Source organism: Hemiscyllium ocellatum, chromosome 12, assembly GCF_020745735.1.
Source record: "Hemiscyllium ocellatum isolate sHemOce1 chromosome 12, sHemOce1.pat.X.cur, whole genome shotgun sequence".
Taxonomy (NCBI): domain Eukaryota; kingdom Metazoa; phylum Chordata; class Chondrichthyes; order Orectolobiformes; family Hemiscylliidae; genus Hemiscyllium; species Hemiscyllium ocellatum.
In genome coordinates, this window is record NC_083412.1 from 98,732 (window position 1) to 117,707 (window position 18,976).

Below are 18,976 nucleotides of genomic sequence, written 5' to 3' on the forward strand. Positions count from 1 at the left end.
AGTAAATGAAGGTATCCTCAAGGCTGGACTTAAGGAAAGGTTTACAAAGCAGAGATTTGAGAAATTGGAGGAGTTTAGAGATAGGGAGCATACTGAGGCTGGAGAGGAATTATAGAGATTAAGAAGCGTTGTAGGCTGGATGAGTTGACTGTGATTGGGTGAGTTGTGAGGATGAAGGCATTCACAGAGATAGCAAGAGTTAGAGTCATAAAGAAACATACCCTGTGGTCTAACCAGTCCATGTCGACCATTATTCCCACCTAAACTAATCGGACCTGCCTCTGCTTGGTCCACATGCACCCAAGTATTTCATATTTATGTACATATCCAAATGTCTTTTAAATATTAGAATTGTACTCACAGCTACCACTTCTTCTGCAAGTTCATTCTGCATGGATAAAAATTAATTAATTCCAATGTCTTTTTTCAAACATTGCTTATCTCTTCTCAAAATGTATGCACCCGAGTCTTGAATTCCCCTCTCCCCCAGCCATTCATCTTATCTACACTCTTCATGAATTTATAAACCTCGAATAAGGTCACCCCTTAACTTGTTAAGCTGTAGCGAAAAATATCCCAGCCTATCCAGGCTCTCCTTATGACACAATCCTTCCATTCCCATCACCATCCTGGTAAATCTCGAATGAACCTGCTCCAATTTAATGATATTCTTCCTATTACAGCAGACCAGAACTGGGGACAGTATTCCAGAAGAGGGCTCCACAACAAACTGTACAACCTCAACAAAGCAACTCCCTCTACCCAAAGTTCTAAACAATGACAGTAAGCCTACCATATTCATAACCATCCTGTCTACATGTGACACAGCCTTCAAAAAACTGCACACCTCGGTCTCTTTGTTCCATATCACTACTCGAGACCCTACCTTTAATTAGTGTAAGTCCTGCCCTCGTTTGCGTTATCAAGATGCAATATTTTGCATTTATTCCAATCCGAAAATCCAATAAAGCCTTTGAGAATACAGGCAGAAGATGTATATTTAAGAGGGAAATCAGGAGGGCAAAAAGGGGACAGGAGATAGCTTTGGAAAGTAGGGTTAAGGATCGTTCAAAGGGCTATTATAATTACACTCAGAACGAAAGGCTATCCCGAGAGAGAATAGGGCAAATCAAAGATCAGCAAGGCAACCTATGTGTGGAGCTGCAGGCGATGGGCGATATACTAAATGAATATTTTACAACAGTGTTTACTGTGGAGAAGGACATGGTAGATACAGAATATGAGGAAATAGATGGTGACATCTTGAAAAATGTCGATATTACAGAGGAGGTGGTGCTGGATGACTGGCTAAGGAGCTGGTGCAGGGGAGAAGGATTTAAATTTTTGTATCATTGTAATCGCCTCTGGGATTGAGTTAACCTGCTTAAGGATGGATTGTCCCTGAATTGGAAGATGTCTAATATCTAGGCATGGAGATTTGGTAGTGATACTCGTGAGGCATTAAATCAGTGAGGGAGTGGAGGTAAACCAAGTAGATAGTGAGAAAAAAGGTGCGTCTGACGCTGGTACAGTTCAGAAGTCAAGCAGTCAAGGCAGGCAAGCATAATTCGCAGAAGGAGGTGGGACTGATCAGTTATACTGCATTTACTTCAATGTAAGAGGCCTGACAGGGAAGGGAGATCGGTTCTGGATATGGTTTTGAACATGGCACTGGGACAACATGGGTATTATAGAAACGTTGCTCAGGGATGTATATGACTGGCAACTTAATGTTTCAGGGTATAGATGATATAGGAAGGATAGAAAGCAGGACAAGAGAGGAGGAAGAAATGATATTTGATTAGGGATAGCATTATGTTTGTGCTTAGGAAAGATATTCCTGGAGGTAAGAGAGGGATGATCACCTTATTGGGGTTTTCTGCGTGTGTTTCGTCCGGGTGCTCTGGTTTCCTCCCATTGTCCAAAGATGTGCAGTTTGGGTGGATTATCCAGGCTGAATTGCCCATAGTGTTCAGAGATGTGCAGGTTTGGTGGATAATCCAGGATGAATTGCCCCTAGTGTTCAGGGATGTGCAAGTTGGGTGGATCATCCGGGCTGAATTGCCCACAGTGTTCAAGGATGTGCAGCTTAGGTGGATTAACCATGGGAAATACAATGTTACATGGCGAGTGTAGGAGGCTATGAGGGTCAGTGTGGATGTGCTAGACTAATTGGATTACCTGATAATTGTGATAGCTTTTAAAAATAGTTCTAGAAAAGAATATACCAGATGTAAAAGTTAATGTTCTAAATTGGACAAGGACCAATTTTAACAGCACATGGCAAGAAATTCCAAAATTTCTATGCGGAGGCTATTCCCAGGTAAAGGGACGGCTGGGAAGTGGAAATGTAAGGAAGAGGAGTCGGCCATCTTGCCTCTCAAGCCTGCACTGCCATTCAATAAGATCAGGGCTGATCTTATCATGACCTCAGCTCCACCTTCCTGCTTTCTCACCATAACCCTTAAGTCCTTTCCTGTTCACAAATCTACCTTATGCATGAAAGACATTCAGGATGATAGCCCAACTGCTTCACTCAGCAGGGAATTCCACAGATTCACAACCTTTTAGCTGAAGAAGTTCCTCCTGAACAAAATCCTAAATCTGCTTCCGCTTATTTTGACGCTATGCTGTCTAGTTTCACCTGTCCCCAGTGGAAATAATCTCCTTGCTTCTATCTTATCTATTCTTTTCATAATTATATGTTTTCCTATCCAACCTCCCATTCTTCTAAATTCCAATGAGTACAGCCCCAGTCTACTCAACCTCTCCGCATACACCAATCCCCTCAACTCCAGACCCAAACTAGTGAACCTCCTGTGTACTCCCTCCAGTACCAGTACATCCTTGCTAAAGTAAGGAGATCAAACCTATACACAGTACTCCAGATGTGGCCTCATCAGCACCCTATACAACTGCAGTGTAACCATCCCTCTAGCAATGAAGGACAATATTCCCTTCACTGTCTTACTTACCCATTGCACCTGCAAACCAACTTCCTGTGATTCATGCACAAGGTCACCCAGCTCCATCTGTACAGCAGAATGCTGCAAGTTTCCAACGTTTCATCATCCAGCTTGCTGTTAGTCCGACTAAAATGGATGACCTGACATTTCTCAACATTGTCCTCCATCTGTCTGACCCTTACCCACTCAATTAACCAATCTGTATCCCTGTGCAGACTGACAGTAGTCTCTGCACAAATGGCTCTACCACTCATCTTCGTATCAAATGTGAACTCTCACACCGTACAATTCGTCCTCAACTCCAAAGCATTTACATAAATTGTAAACAGTTGTGGTGCCAACATTAATCCAAACACCCATTTTCCCCATTCTTCACTTTTTGTTCATTAACCAATCCACTATCCATGCTAATACATTACTCATAATACCGTGCATCTTTACCTTATGCAACAGCATTTTGTAGAGTAGCTTGTCGAGTACCTTCTGGAAATCCAGATACACCACATCCACTTTTCTAATGTGCTCGTCATATCCTCAAATAACTCCAGTAAATGTGTTAAACACGACCTGCCTTTCAGGAATCCATGCTGTGTCTGCTCAATGGGACAGTTTCTACCCAGATATCTCGCTACTACGTCCTTGAGAGATTCATGCATTTTCCCCACGACAAATGTTAAGCTAACGGGTACGTTTTTAAATCTACTTTTGCAGCTTCCAATCTCTCAGAACCATCCCATAATCCAGCAGATTTTATTGAATTACCCAGAGCACGTTTGCTATTTCCTCCTGTCATCTCTTTTAGTCCCCTGGGAAACATTCTATCAGGGCCAGGAGACCCAGCTCTTGCCTTTCCCTCTTGACTGAGAATGATTGATTTTCTGTCCTCATCTGTCATTGCCTCCATAGGCCTGCAACAATGAGAGTACAGAGACAGTATGTTCCTGTTAAGGGCAAGGCTGGTAGGTGTATGGAGTGCTGCATGACCCAAGAAATTGAGGGAATGGTCAAGAAAATGAAGGAGGGGTATGGCAGGTACAGACAACTGGGTTTGAGTGAATCGTCCTTGGAGTGCAAGGGTGGTAGGAGTATACTCGCGGGAAACAAGAAGGGCCAATAGGGAACATAAGATAGCTTGGGGAAATAATTTCAAGTGGATCCAGAGATTCTACACATATGCTAAGGACAAAAGAACAACCAGGCAGAGAATAGTGAACCTCAACAATCAACAAGATGTCTCTGGAACAGCAGGAGATGGGAGAGATTCTGCAAGTATTTCACATCAGATTTTACTAAAAGAGGAAATGGAAGCGAGAGACTTTTGAGAAATAAATAGTGATAACTTGAAAAGTGTTCATATTACAGAGGAGGGGGGTACTGGATGGCTTAAAATGCATAAAGGTGGATAAATGCCTGGAAGCTGATAAGGTGTATCCCAGGACTTTGTGGATAGCTAGGGAAGTGATTGCTGGGCCCCTCGCTGTGATATTTGTATCATGGATCGCTGCAGATGAGGTGCTGGAAGATGGGTGCCATTATTTGAGAACGGTGGAAAGGAAAAGCCAGGGAACTATAGACCGGTGAGCGTGAAGTCAGTAGCAGGCAAGTTGTTGGAAGGGATTATAAGGGGCAGGATTTACATGCAATTAGAAAGACAAGGATGATTCGGGATAGTCAGCATGGATTTGTGCATGGAAACCACGAACTTGGAACTCAAAAAGACGTTCAGCACGGTTCCATATAACAGACAGGTTAGCACGTTCAACACCACAGAATATAAGGAGATCAAGTGAACTGAATGCAAAATTGGCTGGACGGTGGGGTGCATCAGGCTGGGGACGGTGTGTGGATGGTGGTATGGGTCAGGCTGGGAGTGGTGTGCGGACGGCAGTGAGGGTCAGGCTGGGAGCAGTGTTGAACGGTGGTGAAGATCATGCTCGGGGCTGTGTGTGGACGGCAGTGAGTTCAGGGTGAGGGCCTTGTTGGATGGCAATGATGGTCAGGCTGTAGTAGTGTGTGGATGGTGGTATGGGTCATGCTGAGGTGGTGTGTGGATTGTGGTATGGGTCAGGCTGGGGGCGGTGTGTGGATGGCGATGAGGGTCAGGCTGGGGACGGTGTGTGCATGTCAGTGACGGTCAGGCTGGGGGCAGGGCTTGGACGGCGGTTAAGGTCAGCCTGGGGGCGGGGTGAGAACAGTGGTGAGGGTCAGGCTGGGAGCCCATTATGTGCAGCAGGTGAGGGTCAGGCTAGGGGCGTTGTGTGAATGGCAGTGAGGGTCAAGCTGAGGGTCGTGTTGGATGGCAGTGACAGTCAGGCTGGGGCGGTGTGTCGATGGTGGTGAGGGTCAGGCTGGGGGATCGTGTGTGGACACCCCCAGCATGAACCTCGCCACCGTCCACACATCTCACCCAGCCTGATCTTCACCATCATCCACAAACCGCCCCGAGCCTGACCCTCACCGCCGTTCAACCACACCCCCAGCCTGACCCTCGCCGCCGTTCAACCACACCCCCAGCCTGACCCTCGCCGCCGTTCAACCACACCCCCAGCCTGACCCTCGCCGCCGTTCAACCACACCCCCAGCCTGACCCTCGCCGCCGTTCAACCACACCCCCAGCCTGACCCTCGCCGCCGTTCAACCACACCCCCAGCCTGACCCTCGCCGCCGTTCAACCACACCCCCAGCCTGACCCTCGCCGCCGTTCAACCACACCCCCAGCCTGACCCTCGCCGCCGTTCAACCACACCCCCAGCCTGACCCTCGCCGCCGTTCAACCACACCCCCAGCCTGACCCTCACCGCCGTTCAACCACACCCCCAGCCTGACCCTCACCGCCGTTCAACCACATCCCCAGCCTGACCCTCACCGCCGTTCAACCACACCCCCAGCCTGACCCTCGCCGCCGTTCAACCACACCCCCAGCCTGACCCTCACCGCCGTTCAACCACATCCCCAGCCTGACCCTCACCGCTGTTCAACCACACCCCCAGCCTGACCCTCACCACCGTCCACAAACCTCCCGAGCCCAACCCATACCACCATCCACACACCACCCCAGCCTGATCCTCACTGCCAATCCAACACTGCCCTCAGCCTGACCCTCACTGTTGTTCAACCACACCCCCAGCCTGACCCTCGCCGCCGTTCAACCACACCCCCAGCCTGACCCTCACCGCCGTTCAACCACACCCCCAGCCTGACCCTCGCCGCCGTTCAACCACACCCCCAGCCTGACCCTCGCCGCCGTTCAACCACACCCCCAGCCTGACCCTCGCCGCCGTTCAACCACACCCCCAGCCTGACCCTCGCCGCCGTTCAACCACACCCCCAGCCTGACCCTCACCGCCGTTCAACCACACCCCCAGCCTGACCCTCACCGCCGTTCAACCACATCCCCAGCCTGACCCTCACCGCCGTTCAACCACACCCCCAGCCTGACCCTCGCCGCCGTTCAACCACACCCCCAGCCTGACCCTCACCGCCGTTCAACCACATCCCCAGCCTGACCCTCACCGCTGTTCAACCACACCCCCAGCCTGACCCTCACCACCGTCCACAAACCTCCCGAGCCCAACCCATACCACCATCCACACACCACCCCAGCCTGATCCTCACTGCCAATCCAACACTGCCCTCAGCCTGACCCTCACTGTTGTTCAACACCACCCCCAGCCTGACCCTCACTGCCATCCGCAGACCGCCCCGAGCCTGACCCTCACCGCTGTCCCACACACTGCCCGCTGGCTGACCTCACAGCCATCCACACACCATCACCAGCCTGACTCCCGACACTATCCACACACTGCACCCAGCCTAACCCTCACTGCCATCCACACACTGCTCTCAGACTGATCTTAACCACTGTCCACAACTTTCCTCCAGCCTGACCGTCACTGATGTGCAAACACTGTCCCCAGCCTGACCCTCACTGCCGTTTAACACCACTGACACCCTGACCCTCACTGCCATCCACACCCCAACCCCAGCATGACCCTCCCCGCATTCCACACCCCACCCCCAGCCTGACCCTCACTGCCATCCTCACACTGCTCTCAGACTGACCTTAACCACCGTACACAACTTGCCCCCAGCCTGACCGTTACTGATGTGCACACACCGTCCCCAGCCTGACCCTCACTGCCGTTCAACACCACCGACAACCTGACCCACACTGCCATCCACACCCCACCCCCAGCCTGACCCCCGCATTCCACACACCACTCCCTGCCTGACCCTCACTGCCATCCACACACCACCCCCAGCCTGACTCCCGACATCATCCACAGACTGCACCCAGGCTAACCCTTACTGCCATTCTCACACTGCTCCCAGACTGACCCTCAGTGCCGTCCACATACCGCCCCCCGAGTCTTATACTCACTGACGCCCTCACACCGCCCCGAGCCTGTTCCTCACTACCGTCCACACACTGCGCCCAGCCTGACCCTCACCATGCCCCCAATCTGACACTCAGAAACACTCCCAACCCAGTCCAACACCACACCCTGACCTCCAAAACCCCCCGTTCCACCAAACCCAGTTCAACGCCTCCCTCTCCTTCCTCCCTCACAATCCTGTCAAAGACTGATTCACTGTAGAACTCTTTCCATCCCCAACCCTTTTCTCGCCAGCCCTGGATCGCCTCTCTGTCTCGCCCCCACTGTCTCGGCCCCCACTCTGTCTTGCCCCCTCACTTGCCCACTCTCACTCGCGTCCCTCTCTCTCGCCCCCATCTCTCTCGCCCCCCCTCGCCCCCCTCTATCTCGCCCCCCCTCTCTCGCCCCTCTCACTTTCTCGTCCGCTCTCTCTCGCCCCCCTCTCTCTCTCTCTCGCCCCCACCTCTCTCACCCCCTCTCTCTCTCATCCGCTGTCTCTCTCTCTCACCTCCCTCTCTCTCTCTCGCCCCCTCTCTCTCTCGCACCACCTCTCTCTCTCACCACCTCTCTCTCTCTCGCCCCCGCTCTCTCTCTCTCTCGCCCCTCCTCTCTCTCGACACACAGCTCTCTCACACCCCGCTCTCTCTCGCACCACCTCTCTCTCTCACCACCTCTCTCTCTCTCGCCCCTCCTCTCTCGCTCTCGAACCCCCTCTCTCGCTCGCGCCCTCTCTCTCTCGCTCCCCATCTCACTCGCCCCCCTCTCTCGGCCCCGTCTCTCTCGCCCCCCTCTCTCTCGCCCCTCTCTCTCTCTTCCCTCTCTCTCTCACCCCCTCTCTCTCTCGCCCCTCGCTCTCTCTCTCTGGCTCCCCCTCTCTCTCTGCCGCTCCCCCACCTCTCTCTCGCTCACCGTCTCTCTCTCTCGCTCACTCTCTCTCTCTCTCGCTCCCTCTCTCGCTCCCCTCTCTCTCTCTCACTCTCGCTCACCCTCTCTCTCTCTCGCTCACCCTCTCGCTCACCCTCTCTCTCTCGCTCACCCTCTCTCTCTCTCGCTCAACATCTCTCTCTCGCTCACCCTCTCTCTTTCTCGCTCCCTCTCTCTCTCTCTCTCTTTCGCGCTCCCCTTCTCTCTCTCTCGCTCCCCCTCTCTCCCTCTCTCTCGCTCACCCTCTCTCTCTCGCGCGCTCCCCTCTCTCTCTCTCTCTCGTGTTCCCCCTCTCTCTCGAGCGCTCCCCCCTCTGTCTCGTGCTCCCCCCTCTCTCTCTCTTATGCTCCCTTCTCTCTCTCTCGCGCTCCCCTCTCTCTCTCGTGCTCCCCCTCTCTCTCTCGAGCGCTCCCCCTCTCTCGAGGGCTCCCCCTCTCTCTCTCGTGCTCCCCCTCTCTCTCTCTCTTATGCTCCCTTCTCTCTCTCTCTCGCACTCCCCTCTCTCTCTCGTGCTCCCCCCCTCTCTCTCGAGCGCTCCCCCTCTCTCTCTCGCTCACCCTCTCTCTCTCGCTCACCCTCTCTCTTTCTCGCTCCCTCTCTCTCTCTCTCTCTCTTTCGCGCTCCCCTTCTCTCTCTCGCTCCCCCTCTCTCCCTCTCTCTCGCTCACTCTCTCTCTCTCGCGCGCTCCCCCCTCTCTCTCTCTCTCGTGTTCCCCCTCTCTCTCGAGCGCTCCCCCTCTCTCTCTCTCGTGATCCCCCCTCTCTCTCTCTTATGCTCCCTTCTCTCTCTCTCTCGCGCTCCTCTCTCTCTCGAGCGCTCCCCCTCTCTCGAGGGCTCCCCCTCTCTCTCTCGTGCTCCCCCTCTCTCTCTCTCTTATGCTCCCTTCTCTCTCTCTCTCGCGCTCCCCTCTCTCTCTCGTGCTCCTCCTCTCTCTCTCGAGCGCTCCCCCTCTCTCTCGCGCTCCCATGTCTATCTCGCTCTCCCCCTCTCTTTCTCTCGCTCCCCCTGTCTCTCTCTCTCTCGCTCTCCCTCTCTCCCTTTCTCGCGCTCCCCACCTCTCTCGCGCACCCCCCTCACTCTCTCGAGTGCTCCCCCTTCTCTCTCTCGCGCTCCCCTTCTCTCTCTCCATCACACGCTCCCCCTCTCTCTTTCTCGCTCCCCTCTCTCTCTCTCTCTCGCTCCCCCCTCTTTCTCTCCCTCTCGCTCCCCCACTATCTCTCTCTCTCGCTCCCCTCTCTGTCTCTCTCCCGCTCCCCTCTCTCTCTCTCTCTCGCTCACCCTCTCTCTCTCTCGCTCCCCTCTCTCTCTCTCTCACCCCCTCCCGCTCTCTCGCCCCCCTCTCTCTCTCTCTGGCCCACTCTCTCTCTCTCTCACCCCCTCTGTCTCTCTCGCCCCCCTCTCTCTCTCTATCGCCCCCCTCTCTTTCTCGCCCCCTCACTCTCGTCCCCCCTCGCTCTCCCCCCTTTATCTCTCGACCCCCTCTCTATCTATCGCCCCCTCTCTCTCTCTCTCGCTCCCCCTCTCTCTCGCTCCCCCTCTCTCTCTCTCTGGCTCCCCCTCTCTCTCTGCCGCTCCCCCACCTCTCTCTCGCTCACCGTCTCTCTCTCTCGCTCACTCTCTCTCTCTCTCGCTCCCCTCTCTCTCTCTCACTCTCGCTCACCCTCTCTCTCTCTCGCTCACCCTCTCTCTCTCGCTCATCCTCTCTCTCTCGCTCAACATCTCTCTCTCGCTCACCCTCTCTCTCTCTCGCTCACCCTCTCTCCCTCTCTCTCTCTCTTGCTCCCCTTCTCTCTCTCTCGCTCCCCCTCTCTCCCTTTCTGTCGCTCACTCTCTCTCTCTCGCTCCCCCACTATCTCTCTCTCTCGCTCCCCTCTCTGTCTGCCCCCCACCTCGCCCCATCTCGCCCTTTTTCCCCCCCTCGTCCTTTTTCCCTCTCTCGCCCCAAATCGCTCCCATTTTGTTCCACCTCTCTCTCGCTCTGTCTCTTTCTCTCTATTCTCTATCGCACCCTTTATCTCTCCTCCCTCTCTCTTTCTCACGCTCTCAATCGTCCCTCCCTCCCTCTTCCTTCTCCACTCTCTCGTTCACCTCTATTCATTCTCTTTCTCTCTCTTGTCACCTCTCCTCCTCTCTGTCTATCTCTCTCCTGCACTCTCCCTCCTCTCTCAACTCTCCTGGCCCCTCTTGTTCTCTCAACACTAGTCTCTCGCTCCCTCTTTCTACCTCACACCAGCTCTCTCTCGATCCCTTTCTCTCTTGCTCTTTCTCACTCTCGCTTTCTCTTGTCCCTTCTGTCTCTCTGGAGCCCCCGCTCTCTCACTCTCATCCCCTCCACCTCACGCACACTCTTTCTCTCCCCTTCCTTCTCTCTCTGGCTCTCACGCTCTCTCTTGCCCTCACACTCTGTCTCTCGCCACTCTCTCTTGCCTCATTTCTCTCTCCCCTTCTTTCTTTTGCTCCCATCTCTCTCACACACTCCTCTCACTGTTTCATCTCCCTCTCTCTTGAAAAAACTTCTCTGTCTCACCCCCTCTCTCTCTCAGCACTTCGCTCTCTCTTGCTCCCTCTCTCTCTCGCTCTTCATCTCTCTCTCTCTTTCATCCTCTTGCTCGCCACCCCCTCCCTCATCCCTCTCTCTCTCTCGCACCCGCTCTCTTTCTCGACCCTCTCTCTCGATCCTCTCTCTCTCTCCCTCTTTCGAACCTCTCTGGTGCATTCCACTCTCTGAACCACTCTCTTGCCCGCATCTCCCACCCAATATCTCTCTCTCAACCCCTCAACCTCTCTCTCTCCACCCCGATCTCTCTCGCCCCCTTTCTCTCTCTCCTGGCTCCTCTCTCTCTAGGTCTTTCTCCCACGCGCGCGCTCTTTCTAGCGTGAGCGCGCTCGTTCCCACTCTGTCTCATTCCCTTTCTCCGTCTCTCTCTCGCCTCTCATCTCCACTCGTCCTTCTCGCCCTCAGCCGATCTCTCCCTTGCTCATCCTTCTCTCCACCTTCTCTCACTCTCGATCCCCTTACCTCTATGTCTCTCGCTCCCGCCCCACCACTCTCCGTTTCTCTTTGCCTGAATGTTTCTCCCCTCTCCATCCCTCCCTCTCTGTCTGACACACTCTGTCTTCCTGATTCTTGCCTTTCCCTCCGAGCTGGTGAGAAAGAATGAGTGTGCAGAGAGAGAGAGAGGGTGAGAAATGAGGAGAAAGATTAGGGGAGAAGGAATGGGGAGGCCAGGCTGGAGTGGGGGCCAGAGGGGGTTAAACCAGCTCCTGAGCTCAGGGCGCGGTGGACCCCCCTTCCCTGAGGACCTGGGCTTGTGGTTGAGTCTGTCTCTGTCCATCCCAGCTTCTCCAACACAAAGACACACAACAACATCGGTCACTCAGCTGCTCGGCACGCTTTAATCAACATTTTCATTGGTTACAAATGGAAGTGATGGATACAGTCAGTGGGATGGTGCCTTTTCTCACTGGCCCCTGAGTTGTCAGAAACATTGAAATGTGTCCCTGTAACCCCCCTGTGGGATAAGGATGGACAAACCAGCGCGACCCTCAGTCTGTTACCATAGCGACAGGCTGCTCCATCACTGAAACACGGAATTGAAAGGAGAGAATCCCGGGTGGATTGATTAATGAGGGAATTTGATGGATGGATAGATTTGGGTGAAGGGATACTTCATCATATTCTTCAGCTGCTGCCTGAACTTTGTCTGGGTCACGGAATAAATCGCTGTGTTTGTGCAGCAACTGAGGAGCTGCAGCATGAAACCCAATTCCCTCACAAAGGGGTGGAGATACACAGGGGTGTCCACAATATACCACATCCGGGCCCATTTGGAATACAGCATGAACATTGACCATAACAGGATGAAATTGGCCGAGATCACAAACAGTAAAATGATGGATTTTTTTCGGTTTCTCATTTCTGTTTCAGACTGAGCATCCCCATTGGTGTGAGCTCGGAGTCTCCTGCGGGCTCTGCTGGTCACTAAAATGTGTCTGACGGTGAGAACATTGAGCAGCAGAATCAGGAGAAATGGGACACACGGGGTTAGAATGTGGTGGAGGGACTCGATTGTGACCCAGACACTGGAATAACGAACAGCGTCTGTTACCTCACAAAACCAGGGGCGGTTCTCCAGCCAATACCGAGCCGTGAGTATAAAATACCAGGAAATGTTCTTTAAACAGCTCAGGACAGTCACTGCTCCCAGAACCAAAGCCGCCGTTTTCTCACTGCAATATTTACTTTTCAGCTTCTGGCAAGAAATGGCCACAAACCAATCAAAGGTGAAAGTGACGGTGAACCAGACAGAGCAGTCAGTGGCTGCATAAAGCAGGACGGCGTGGATATTACACACGGGGACGGAGTACCTCAGGAAATATAACTGTTCCCAATAAACAATGGGAATGTGTCCCAGGATCAGGTCCAGGATAATGATCAAGAGATCCGCCGCTGCCATGGCCCCCAGGTAACGTCTGACACATGGAGACAATCCGCAATCTTTATAAAGCAGGACGTAGATGGTCACTACGTTAACTGTGGGGAAGGAAAGCAAACCCATTATCCATCAGCCTGGAGGTAAAAGGGCACGTTTGAGTGGGGACCCAGTGAGATTTTCAAATATGTCCCTGTATTCAGGGATCTATTAAAATAATTGGAGCTGGAATAACGAATGGGAAGGTCTGAATTACTGACAAAATTGTGACATAAACCACAAGAAACCCTCCCTCCCCAAACACACGAAGACACACCCATAAGGAGAGATGGTTTCTAGAACATTCCCACACACTTGATCAGTCGAGAGCAGACACAGGTCACTCCTTTCCAGTTCCTAATACGGAGGGTGGAAACGTTGCTGTCTGAAGGTTTCTTTCCCAGTTTCTTGAAGACTAACGGAGTTCGGGAATTTCTGTATTTTGGTCTAAATTATGGTCGATCCTGTGTCGTGAAGAAACGTAAACACAAAGAATATGTATTCACCCCTTTAACTGCCTGAGGGGCCTTCGGATCCGTTTCTCCTTCTCCCTGGAACGGGATCTTTTCCTTCGTGATCTTATCGTTTGTTCAATTCACTGACATCCGGTCGTTCACAAACAATGTCAGGGACAGAACGCTCCGGGGGAATGTCAGTTATAGAATGTCGGGTACAGAATGTTCCGGGGAATGTCAGTTATAGAATGTCGGGGACAGAACGCTCCGGGGAATGTCAGTTATAGAATGTCGTGGACAGAACCTTCCGGGGAATGTCAGTTATAGAACGTTGGGTCAGAATTTTCCGAGAAATGCCAGTTATAGAAATGTGGGGACAGAGCGTTCCATTTACTCCTTGACTTGTCCATCACCTTTCTGCCCTGTCCACCCCACCATCATTATGTATTGCGCACAGGCTACATTTCTGTCCAGCATGCGGAGCTGTGCAGATCACAGCAGGGCACTAAGCTGTGAACCTGAAACAAACATGAATCCAGCATAGGGAGCTGCACTGACAACATCGTTACATTAGCTGTAAACCTCAACAAGATAGTCCGACCAACACAGCGAACTGTGCAGTGATCAACCGTGAATTGATCTGTAAACCAGGAGCAGTTACCCTCCCAGCATGTAGGACTGTTTGCACCACCCCAGTGCATTGATCTGTGAACGAAGAGCAGTTACCCTCCCAGCATGCAGAGCTGTGTATACCACCCCAGTGCATTGATCTGTACACCAACAGAAGTTACCCTCCCAGCATGTAGGACTGAGGACACCAACCCAGTGCATTCATCTGTAAACTAGGACTAGTTACACCCCGCCAGCATGTACGACTGTGTACACCACCCCAGTGCATTAATCTGTGAACCTCGAGCAGTTACCCTCCCAGCATGTAGAGCAGTGCAGCCTACCACAGTGCATTGCTATGTACCATTGTTTTAGATCACTGCCCAGTGTGCGGAAACTTGCAGCCCATGTTGGAAGTGATAGGATGTGCAACTCCCATCCATTTAAAGCTCCATCTCTCCATTGTGCCATGACAAGGGACTGCTGTGGGTGTGAAACTCACTGCTAGAGAGAGATGGCGAGGGAATCAGTTTGAATATTACCACATGGGAGGGGTTTGGGGTATAGAATGAGAGAGGGTGACTGAGAGACAGTGTCATGGAAGGATGTGTTCCCAGGATTCAGAATGCTGAAATGTAGACACTTCGACAGCATCCTGTATCATGAGTGTGTCTTCCCAGGAAAGGTGGGAAAAAAGGGATATTGGTGTGAGGACAGATGAGCATTTACTCTCCATCTTTACAACTTGGTTTCAACGGAATCTATGACTCATTGGGCAGATTCGAACAGTAATTTGTCTCAGTGACATTTTCATTGAGTGTGTCAGAGATATTGTCTGTTCGAGGCTGAGCTATTTTCCCGAGGTTACCTTATCGAACTCACCCCATTAGCTACCCACCCACCCCATGGTGTCCCTCTCATTCAATACCAGCCCGATTCTCCCTCCCATCATGACTGGAGGTACTCACCATAGGTCTGATGACCCTGGATGTTCCGTGATCCCTGGCACTGGTGCCATGTTTAAAAGGCCAATGGGCGCACGGTTGAACGATCTCAGGTTGGAGCTGCCCTGCACAGTTTACTGCATAAGCCCTTGCCCGAGACGTCGAATTTCCTGTTCCTTGGGTGCTGCCTGACCTGCTGCGCTTTAACCAGCAACACATTTTCAGCTCTGATCGCCAGCATCTGCAGACCTCACTTTTTACTGCACAGTTTATCCCGAGCATCGCAGACAAGGGGCAATTACACCACGATTTGTCGACAGGGGCACAGAGTTCCGGGCGATGGGCTAATACAGAAGGGGATCATTCTCTTCCCAGAGGAGGCCACACCACCAGACACACCGAGCATGGTCTGAGCTCACACCCAGTTCAGTGCATTGTGTGCAGTATGAAGCATTGTTCAACAATCCAGGACAAGCATCAATAACCTTCCCCGCTCCGTCAGGATAGAGGTCACTGTATTCTCTCTGCTCCCTCACACACACTGTATATCTGTTATAGCACCTACCCTTGAATAAGCTAATTCTCCACCCATCCCCGAACAAGGCACATGTTCCAACACTCTCACTGCCGCATGCAGCACCTTCTCTCGTTCTCTATCTCTCTCTCTCTCTCGATCTCTCTCTCCCCCTTCTCTCTCCCTCTCTCTATCTCTCCCTCCCTCCCTCTCCCTCCCTCCACTGCATCCCCCACACTAATAATACTGCATGGGTACAACATCGACTGACTCCCTCCTCAACTTCCCTCTCACTCTCCTCCCTCTCTCCCCCTCTCTCCCGCCTCTCTCTATCCCTCTCTCTGACACTCTATCTCTCCCTCCCTCTCTCTGTCACCCCGTGCACTTTATCGCCCACATTAATAACACTGCATGGATACAACACTGTCGATAGACTCCCTCTGAAAACCTCACGATTAGCCATTATCCTCACTTACACCAGCACTAACAGTAGCGCCATCCACTCCCTCTCTCCCTCCCTTTCTCCCATTCCAGCAGAAACAGCCTGAAATAGGACAGAAAGGGCCAAGCCGGACGGTGGAGTGCCCGATATCCATTCTCTCACACCCCTCCCCCGCCATGTGGGGAGGACACTGGGAAGAGCCAGAGAGTACCGAGATGCCTCGTGTGGGTGATTCTGAAGCATCCACATCCACCGACCGAGTAAGGAGCAATGTTCAACGAAGGGCAATTCTCACTTTAAACCCACTGGCAGCTCCGTTTCCCCCGGCGTAACTTCAAAGCCATGTCCCTGATGCCATCTCACTTTAGTGTCAAGCTGGTACAAATGGGATCCCCACGGTCTCGGGGGGCAGGAGGGTGGGCTCACAACACATCGTCACCACCACCTCCCAGGAAGGGAGCATGGAGACTCCCTCCTACACCTCCCCCTGTAAACAGCTCAGATGCTGAATCTAACCTGTTATCTTTACTGCTCTCCCCACCTGTCCTGATATCTTCAATAATCTGTATTTATTTCCAAGCAAAGCTCTATGCTCCTGCACCCCCTTTATAACGGTGCAGCCTGCTTTATTTTGTGTTGCAATGTCCTTCCCACCAAAGTGCATCACCTCACACTGATCTGCATTGATCCCCATCTGCCCGAAAACTGCACCAATGCGTGAGTGCCCTGTTAGTTTTCCACACTATCCTCCATTGACTTCATAGTTCTTCCAGGTTTGGTGCTATTTACAAACATCGAGATGTTCTAACGTCACAGTCCCCGCGAACTGAAAGCCTTCCACACGCACAAGTGTGAGCAAGTGAAATACTGATACATTCCCATGGACGGAGTCGAATAATGAAATATCGTTAACAAACCAACAAACCTCCTGCCACACACCAGACACAGTGAATGAAATATTGACAAATCATGGAGCAAAGGAATTCCGGATAGGCTCTACTTATTTTCATTGACATCATGGTATTAATGTTATGAAGTGGAATGTGTGTACTGGACCTTTAAGAGAGAATGAATGCCGTTCTGAAGTGAGAACTTACAAGCACCTGTGCTACGAGAGGATGGCAGCCCCGACTGTCATGGACAACTGAAAATATGTAACATTTGTCTGTGAAATAGATCCCTGAGTTGGTTGATCTTTGGACAACAATTCGAATTTTACCAATAAGGTTAAATTATGCCTCAGGATATTAAAATCAAATCAAGTTTGAATTTATTGGTTTTCGAAAATTGAACCAATGAAATGATCTGATGTTGTGGATATTAATAATGCAGGCATTTTGAAAATTGCAAACACAGCAATGCCATCAACACAGATCCAAGATATTAGGAAACACTCTCTATCAAAGGTACCTTTGCATATGAAAGATATCCGCAGTAAACAGAAAGAAGATGACCCAGGAAGATCCTCAGCCGGAAGAAGACACCAAAACAACAGCTGCTGTGTGGTTTTGGAATTATACTGATGTAATTATAACAAGTGCCTTATTGAAAGTGCATATTGTTATAGAGCTGGAGTCTGGAAATAAGCAGTTAAGAGAAAGAGGGATCTCAGAGTTGTGAATAATTGATGTAAAATATTCACTTTCAGACTTATGAAACAGATTGATGTTTTTATTTAAACAGTGGAATTTTGGAGTTCTCTGACACTCAGATTTTAACAGTTTATGCGGCAAATTGAGCTTTTCTTGGTGTTTAGGTTAAACTACCAGATGAGCTTCACGCCGTGTTCTAACAATTCCTGTGTGTATATCTGTGTGTCTCTGTGTGGGGCAGGTCTGGCAGTCTCTGTAGTGTTTAAAGTGATGCGATGCCACCCTCTGCTGGCCTTTCCACGCCACTGTACAGGCATTGGCAGAGGATGAATACCAATATGAATTAATTCAGAGAGGCATTGGGAGAGGGCAAGTGCTCACAGTATCATCCAAATTGATTTTTTTTATCCATGTACTGATCTAAACGTCTTTTAAAAGTTGTAACTGCACGCACTTTCATCACTTCCACACACAAGCCAGCTTCTGTCTAAAATAATTACCTCTCATGACTTTTGTAAACCTTTCTCCTCTGACCTTAAAATATCGTTCAGTCTTGGATGCCCCGCTCTAGGGAAAATACATTGGCCCTTCAGCTTTTCTGTACCCCGCATGATTTTATAAACCTCCACAACATCAACACCTCAATCTCATACTCTCCAGTGAAATAGTCCCAGCCTATGCAGCCTCTCCTTATCGCTCAGTCCCTCCATTCCCAGCAACGTCTAGGTTAATCTGTTCTGAACACTCTCCAACTTAACAATATCAAGGTCAATAATATAAAAGTGAATAGTCAAGTTATTTTCAAACGGTAGGGGATACCAAGACTAGAGAACATAGTTTGAAAGTGAGTGGGGTAAAATGTACATTTGACCTAAGGGGCAGCTTTTTCACCCAGTGGGTGGTGTGCCTATGGAATGAGCGGGCAGGATGTCCAGACTGGACACAATATTCCAGAAGAGGCCTCACCGATGTCCTGTACAACCTCAACATGGCGTCCCAATTCCGATAAACAACGTCTGACCAATGAATACAAGTGTGTTCAACACTTCTTAACCACACTATCTATATGAGTTGCAAATTTTAAAGAATTATACCTGACGGCCTTGGTCTCTGTCCTTCAACACTGCCAAAAGGCCCTATTTTTAATTGTATAGGTCCTGCTCATGTTTGATTTACCAAATCCAATACCTCACATTTATCCAACCGAAATTCCATCCGCCACCCGTCAGCCCTGTGTGTGATATTACTGCCACTTCCCCCTCTCCCTTCAATTTTAAAATGCCCATTCCCTCTCCAGGAGGCCTGCATACCTCGACCTTGATGTTCCGAAAGAGCCTGAGCTTGGTTTGCGTTGTGTGGCTAGAGGGAGGATGGACAGATTGAAGACACAGTCAATGGGTACGAGACGCTGGACAGTAATCAGCGGCCTGGTATCATTTCATGGTTTTAGGAAGAGGGCAGTCACACAGGTTATTGGTGGGTAATACTGGAGGACAGAAATTATTGTCTTTCATTGTCTTTGGTGTTTAGTAATAATTATCTATTCGAGACTTTTTATTGAGCAGAGTATGTCTGCAAGATTTATTTCCCTAATATTGCAGACTGCAGATAATAGTAGTTAACAATGTTCCTGGTTTATCTCAATGGCACGGGAAGTGAACTCAACATCCGATGATTGAGCC